The sequence below is a fragment of the Phaenicophaeus curvirostris genome, chromosome 17 (genome assembly GCF_032191515.1).
Source record: "Phaenicophaeus curvirostris isolate KB17595 chromosome 17, BPBGC_Pcur_1.0, whole genome shotgun sequence".
In the NCBI taxonomy this organism is placed as follows: domain Eukaryota; kingdom Metazoa; phylum Chordata; class Aves; order Cuculiformes; family Cuculidae; genus Phaenicophaeus; species Phaenicophaeus curvirostris.
In genome coordinates this window covers 7,557,334-7,564,341 of record NC_091408.1, presented here as the reverse complement: position 1 = coordinate 7,564,341, position 7,008 = coordinate 7,557,334, and the positions used below count along the sequence as shown (strand labels likewise).

The window sequence follows — 7,008 nt, the reverse complement described above, 5'->3', positions numbered from 1 at the left end:
AGTTCCTCCGGCCGGCAGCGCCGTGGACACCTAAAGCGGTCCTTGAAACGAGAGCGGCGGGTTCGAGTCCTGAAGCCGAGAGCGTCTGAAAGGGTCCTTGCGTGGAGACGGCAGCGCCGTGGACACCTAAAGAGGTCCTTGCGTAGAGACGGCAGCGCGAGGAACCTAAAAGGGTCCTTGGGCAGCGGGTTCGAGTCCTGGCGCTGCCCTCAGCCTGCACCGTGGGTTCGACTCCCGCTGCCCCCCCTCGCCCAGGCTGAGGCTTGTTCTGCGCTCGCTGTGGGCTTTCTCTGGCGAGGCTTACTCTTCAGGGGAAGAGGGGACTCTGCCTTCACCCCTAGAGATTCCTGTTCTCCCTTTTTGCTCAGAGGATGACCCTGTGTGCCATCAAATGCTGGAGGAACAGAGTGCAGGTCTACAGTGATGCAGCTAAGCAGGACCTGGCAGCGGTGGGAATGGGGTTGTTGTGGCATTTGTACTGCTCTTCCCAATTTTATTGTTTGTTCATTAATACAGGAATTGCATCTGGTTCCTCTGTGCTCTCCACAGCAGTTCAGCCATCTCACTTTTGTGCAGGTGAAGCAAGTGCTTCAGCACAGGGACGATGTGGATCTGTTGTAGTGAGCCCAGATAAGGCCACAGAGATGATCCAAGGGCTGGAGCACCCTCTATACAAGGACAGGATGACAAGAGTTGGGGTTGTTCAGCCTGGAGAAGAAAAGGCTGTGGGGAGACCTTCAAGGAGCCTCCCAGTGAAAGGGGCTACAGGAAAACTGTGGAGGAGCCCTTGAACAGGGAGTGCAGGGATAGGACAAAAGAGGAACAGTTTTGAGCTGAAACAGGGGAGATTGAGATGAGTTCTTAGGAAGCAACCTGTTGCTGTGAGGGTGGAGAGGCCCTGGCCCAGGTTGCCCAGGGAAGCTGTGTCTGCACCTTCCCTAGACATGTTCAAGGCCAGGTTGGATGGGGATTGGAGCAACCTGATCCAGTGGGAGGTGTCCCTGCCCACGGCAGTGGGTTTAGAACTGGATGGACTTTAAGATCCCTTCTGAACCAAACTATTCCATGATTCTATGCCAGCAGCACCCACAGAACGAGTGCCCAAATCCGTGGTGAATCCTTCACACCTGCCAGATACAGGCTGTCCTCCTAACTAGACACCTCCACAAAATTAAGGACCAGAACAGAGATCCTGCAGTGAGATTCACATACAGGAAACATTAAACCCAGAATCCCACTCTGTGTAAAACACCTCCCATTGATATTTCAGGCTAAACATCTCATTTAGCCCTTTCCTGCAACTCTAAGTCACCTGGGAAGAACTAATTAGTCTCACTGCCTCCAGCAGAGCCATCCTAAATGCTTACCTTAACAGTTGTGGGGCACATTCCTCAAACGCACAGCTTACTGACTCACTGAGATCCTACAAACATCTCACCACAGGGAGGGAAGCAGAATTGGCTTTATCTGAAGGACCAAACTCAAAGCCACCACAGCGCTTTCCCAAACTCACCAAACCGGGCATTCAGCAGCTGAGAGGAGCACCAGGGCATGCTCTTGGTTCTGAAAAGAATAGTAATAATGCAGCGTATGCATTTTGCTTTCCTGTAGCTCACCCCGGATCTGTTTACCCTGTCAGATGATGTTTAGCTTTGAAGACCCCTGCAAAGTATACTGATGTTTTTTTCCACAAGGAAATATTACCTGTTACAGGAGATAGGGTTGAGACTCGGCTAAAAGTCAATGCTACTGAGAGCTGTTCCCAGGGTTCAGTGTTCCATCTGAGGGCGTTTGGCACACGGAAGGTGTCGTGCCACGGCTGCTTGTCACTGCCACGTAATGCTGGCTGCCAGCGGTTATCAGGATCTGAGAAAACAATCCTTTTGCCTTTCTCCTTACTTGGAGAAGAGGCAGCTGGCAGGGCTGCCTGTGGCCCAGGGTGAACAGGAAAGGGTGTGGTGGCAGCTGCCACATCGCATGAGCTGACCGGGTGCCCAGGCTGCAACCAGTGCCAAGGGGTTTGTCCTCTCCTTGCAGACTTGTACCTGGCTGGAGTTGTTCAAATAACTTTCCCAAAGCTGTACAGTCACAGATTTAGAAGCAGAGGCCTGACTGCCTAAAGCCTTTTCTTGGAACTAACCAGAGCCTAAAGCTAACACCATTTCTCCCTCATAAAGCTTTACAAACACTATTCCCCTGCTTTACTTCCCCATTCCCTGTTTGTATCTCTTCCATCTGCCCACATACTGAGCCCACCAGCTCCCTTGCAAGCCTGGTTCGTGCTGCTATGGTCAGCAAACCAACTGCACGTTTGTCTGAAACACAGCTGCCCTTCCAGGGGGCATTTATCCTGCATTACACCACCTCAGCACCTTCTGTTTGTCTGAAGCCAATTTATGCTTCAGAAGCAGCCCGTCTTTCACACTTCCCACAAAGAATAGGTGCATTTGCTAATAGGAGGGCACACAGGAACCCTTTGAACTGAAGGAGTCGGGTGCAGCTGATGAGTAACTTCACACAGCTGCTGATGCAAAATTTTTTCAGCTCCCTCTGTGCTCACAACTGGAATCTCGCTGCTTGTTCCCTCCATACTAATCCTTCATGTTTAATATTAGCCTTCTGGAGACACCCTCTGCTGTCATCTCTCAGGCATTCAGTGGGAACCCAAGGGAGGAGGTTCAGCTGTAAGGAATGCCATGTTTCCCTTGCAAACGCAGAAACTTAACTGTCTACGCCCCAAAGAGCTATCAGGGAAAGTTTAAACTACACTGTCAATCTATTGTTCTTGGCTTATATTTTCATCAAAGCTGTTTTTCTGGTCACGACTCATTTGTTGTTTTGTATACACTCACTCAGTTTGAAGAGATTTTTGCCTCCTGCTTTGTCCACAGAGCAGCTGACAGAAATCGTGCTCACTACATTTTTCTTTCCGTTTGTAAGAAACAGGGAAAGAAAAAAATAAGGTTACAAAGTTCAGCTTATAAACAGAGATCACAGCAACTCATTTATTGTATGAATTAGATGACTGCAAACAGAAAACCTGTAATATAGTGCCTTGGCCTTTGAAGAACAAAACGCATACAAATACCCTCAGCCTAGAACACATGGCTTTCAGGTTTCCATGCATTTAGTTTCAAAGGGCTGTGTGATGAAGGTCCTAGAAGAAAACCCAGGAGAAGAATAGCTGCCAGAAACAAGTTAGTAGAATGAGGCTGCATAAGGCAGAAGACAAAACTCTGCTCCTTCAGTTTTGTTCAACAGAAAAGTACTATGTAAATATTAAGGGATAAGCCACTGTGGGGCTCTACAGCAATAAAGGAAGGAGCAATTGCCTCCAGATTCAGAGGCTGTAGGGAACCAGAAAGTGAAGCAAAAACAGCATTACAGCACCTTACCCTGCCTCTCTGCTGTGAGCCCTTCCTAATCCAGACCTCTTAACCGCTGCTAAACCTTCTTCCTCTTCTCTGAGGTATTTCCTCCTTCAAGCACATGGCTGTTGAGCCAGACCTTCTCTTTGGTTGGTTAGTAAGAACATCTGCCTGATGTGACCCACCACAGGACACGCAGTTGTTCCCAAGGCTCCCCCACCTCAGCAGGCACTTCCAAGACTCAGAGCTGCCTTTTTACAGAGACTTGGCTCCTAGCACACCTGAGCCCACCGTGAACCCTGACCCATCACCTTGCATCCCTGAATCCACTACAGGCCCTGATCCAGCCCCTCATAACCCTGAGCCCACCATGGGCCCACATCCATCCCTTCGCACTCTGAGTCCACTATGGGCTCCAATCCCAACCCCTAACACCCTGAGCCCACTCTGGGCCCTAATCTATCCCCTTGCACCCCTGAGCCGGCCATGGCCCCGATCCCATCCCCTCGCACCCTGAGTTCAGTATGAGCCCGATCCATCCTGCTGCACTCCTGAGCCTGTCACAGGCCCTGATCCCTCATCCCCTCGCACCCTGAGCTCAGTATGAGCCCGATCCATCCTGTTGCACTCCTGAGCCCGTCACGGGCCCTGATCCCTCATCCCCTCACACCCTGAGCCCACTATGGGCCCGCTAGGGGCCCCGATCCCATCCCCTTGCACACCTGAGCCGGCTACAGGTCCAGACCCATCCCCTTGCACTCCTGAACCCACTACGGCCTCTGATACGTCCCCTTCCACCCTGAGCCCGCTATGGGCCCTGATCCGCCCCCTGAGCCCGCTATAACCCCGTTTCCCCCCCCTCCCCCGGTAACGGCTCCCCCAGCCCCGCTTCCTCCCCTCCCGTCGGGACCGCGCAGGCATCTGAATCAAGCACCGATGCTGCAGGCGGCGCGATCGATGAGGCGCCAGCGCTCTGCTACCAGGCCTGAACCTTTTAGGCTGGGCAGCCGAGCGCCGATGCCCCGCACCCCACCACCCCCACCCTCACTAGCCCCCCTTCCCCCCCCCCCCCCCCGCACCCCCCTCCGCCTCCCCGGCGGCCGCGGCGGGCAGGCCGTGGAGCCGATCACCGAGCGATTGGCCGCGCCTGGCGGGGCAGCCGCAGCGCGGGCGGCGGGGCCGTGGCAGGAAGCGGCGGGGCCGGGCCGGGCTGGCGGGCGCCTCCTGCCCCGCTCCCCTCCCTCCTTCCCTCCCGGGCGCCGCAGACGTGGCCCGCTGCCGCCGGCCGGCACCAGGTGGGCGGCTGCCGCCTCTGACAGGCGGGTCCCGACCCCGGTAGCGGCGGGTCTGGGGCGAAAAAAGCACTTTTTGGTTGCTCTGGCGGGCAGGGGCTCTCGGTGCCGGGAAGGGGAGAGGCAGGGGATGGGGGTGAGTGTGTGTGAGGGCTTGGGGAGAGTAGGGGACGGGGGAGAGGGAGGCTTGGGGACTGGAGGGCGAGGGAAGGGGGAGCAGCTTCCCACCTGCTGGTGTTTTTATGGAGCTGACCCGACTTTTCTCCCCGTGGGAAGTTGGAGCTCCAGGACAGCAGCTGAGGCACCGCACGGGAACCTGTGCGCAGGAGGCGATGCCTCTGTGGGGGTGAGGGGGTGTAGAGAGAGGAGGGAAAGCAGCTGCGTGTCCTTCAGCTGCAAGCTAGAGGCTCAACTCAGATAAACGGTGTTTGTCCACAAAGGTTACCCCTCGGATCTGGTTGTGAGCGAGCGATTTGAGCGGCGTTGGTGTTGGCCTGGTGAAATCGAAGCGAAAAGGGGAGCTCGGTTGCTGTCAGCTTTTTGAAAAGTGTGTCAGGAGTAACTGCGTAGGTCTGGGTTTAGCAGATGTATCTGTCCTTTTAATGACATCAAGAAATGATTTGCTGTAGGTGCTGAATGTCATCTAGCAGTGCTCATACTTGCGTGGGAAGGAGAACGAAGGAGGACACTAGGCAAGTACGAAGCCCTTAGAATTTTGTTTTATAGATATATCTCCTTGTGTCTTGTCTTCCCCTCCTCCCTGAGCATAAGCAGTGTTAATTCCCTAATTCTATGACTGTGATACTTTAGTAGCCACTGAGTAGCCGTGGCAGCTCCCAGGTTTTCCCTGGTCACTTACTCTGGGCAGCACTGAGCAGCTCGGTGCTGGGTTTGCTCTCCGCAGCCAGGGCGTTCTCCTCGGAGCTACGCTCCAGCAGCCGAATGCTGATCGGGTAGGTGTGGGGAGTGCTCGGGCTCTGTGCACGGTCTGGTGGCAGCTGCTGTGTTTGTTTAAAAACAGCCAAACAGGCGATGCTGGTGTGGCCTCTCTGCGTGCTGGAGCCTCCTCGCAGGAGGACGTACCCAGGCCATGGGAGAGCTGTGCTCAGCTCTGCTTTCTGACCAAAAGGATTTCAAATCACATTGCCTACCTCACGGGATAGCAGTTTGGTATTGTGGATTGATGGGGGATGCTCCTCACCTCTCCTGCAGAAGCTCTTCTGCAGCACACAGTGTGATTAAAAGTTAACTGGGGAAGAGCGCAGGACAGGTAGAACGCTGTCGACCGCAATTTACAGTGCTTGTGTTTGGATGAGGGTAAGTGGGCTCTAATTTCTTCTCCAAAGTCTGCTTACATGTTTTCAGCAAATGTTTTCAACAAATGTTTAAAATGCTATAGAGCTTGGAGTGATGAGGCTTGTTTTGCTTGTGGTCATTCGTTCAGTCTATTTTGTACCAGATTTACTAGAGTTCATTTGTTGGTATTTCTAGGTTGATAACGGGTTGCTTGTGGAGAGGAACAGCTCACCATGCTTGTTCCTCTCCGTTTATTCCTTTAAAACTCTGTTACTTCTGGCAGCTATCTAGTTCTGAGTTCTCAGGGAGCAATGTAACAATATTAGGACTGTTTTAAATGCAAATACCTGCTCACAAGCTCTCTTAACACTGAATTTTATACAAATGTCTGACAGCTTGGTTATTTTGTGCGTTTACAGTGAGGCTTCAAACTGTTCATATCTGCGTCAGTGTATCATTTTTTCAAGTTTTGTCAAATCAAGATTTCTTATTTACCCTATAACTCATCATATAACTTCCTTTGGCATCTGATTTGAGGAAAAGTTGAGCTCAGTTGTTTCCATCTTCCCTCCCCAACATGAGGGTTTTCAGATTGCAAACTGATTTGTCTATGTATTACTCATAGTGATTCTTGCATGTACTTCCCATTCACTTTACCTTCATTAATTATCAGTTAGAAAGGCTCTTTGCAAATCAAAACTTTTAAAGACGAGATATTTCTACATATGTGCACTCCAAATATGGATCTTGTATTGACTGGCTTTTGCTGCTGACTTTATTTCTCATCATACACTGCAGGATGAGGTCGTCTTTCAACAGAACTGGGCTCTGTCCCTTCTCAGCTCTCTTCTCTGTAAGAGAAACCTCTGTTTGTGTCTCACTGGCCTGGAGTTAGCAGGGCTGACATGGGAGTTCAGGAAGCCCTGTGGCCAGGGAGCAGAAGGACAGCAGTGGCAGGGAAGTTTGCTGTGCAAAGGGTGGGGTCGGTGAGTTTGGAGCAGAAACACAGGCTGGTAGTTTTCTCCATTTACAGGTTTTTGTTCCAGGTTGTT

General features: G+C 52.2%; 1 protein-coding gene across 3 annotated transcripts in view; it reads left to right on the top strand.

The window, feature by feature from the left end:
• Nucleotides 1-4,518: 4,518 nt before the first annotated feature.
• The window catches only part of TAOK3 (TAO kinase 3), an 85,724-nt gene continuing 83,234 nt past the window's right edge, over nucleotides 4,519-7,008 (top strand). For 2 of the 3 annotated variants that reach the window (XM_069871276.1, XM_069871272.1), the window contains exons 1-2: nucleotides 4,519-4,663; nucleotides 5,290-5,356. The gene's annotated coding sequence lies outside the window, so the exon portion shown is untranslated. The remainder of the gene's footprint in view (nucleotides 4,664-5,289; nucleotides 5,357-7,008) is intronic. The other variant, XM_069871275.1, reaches the window with a different exon arrangement.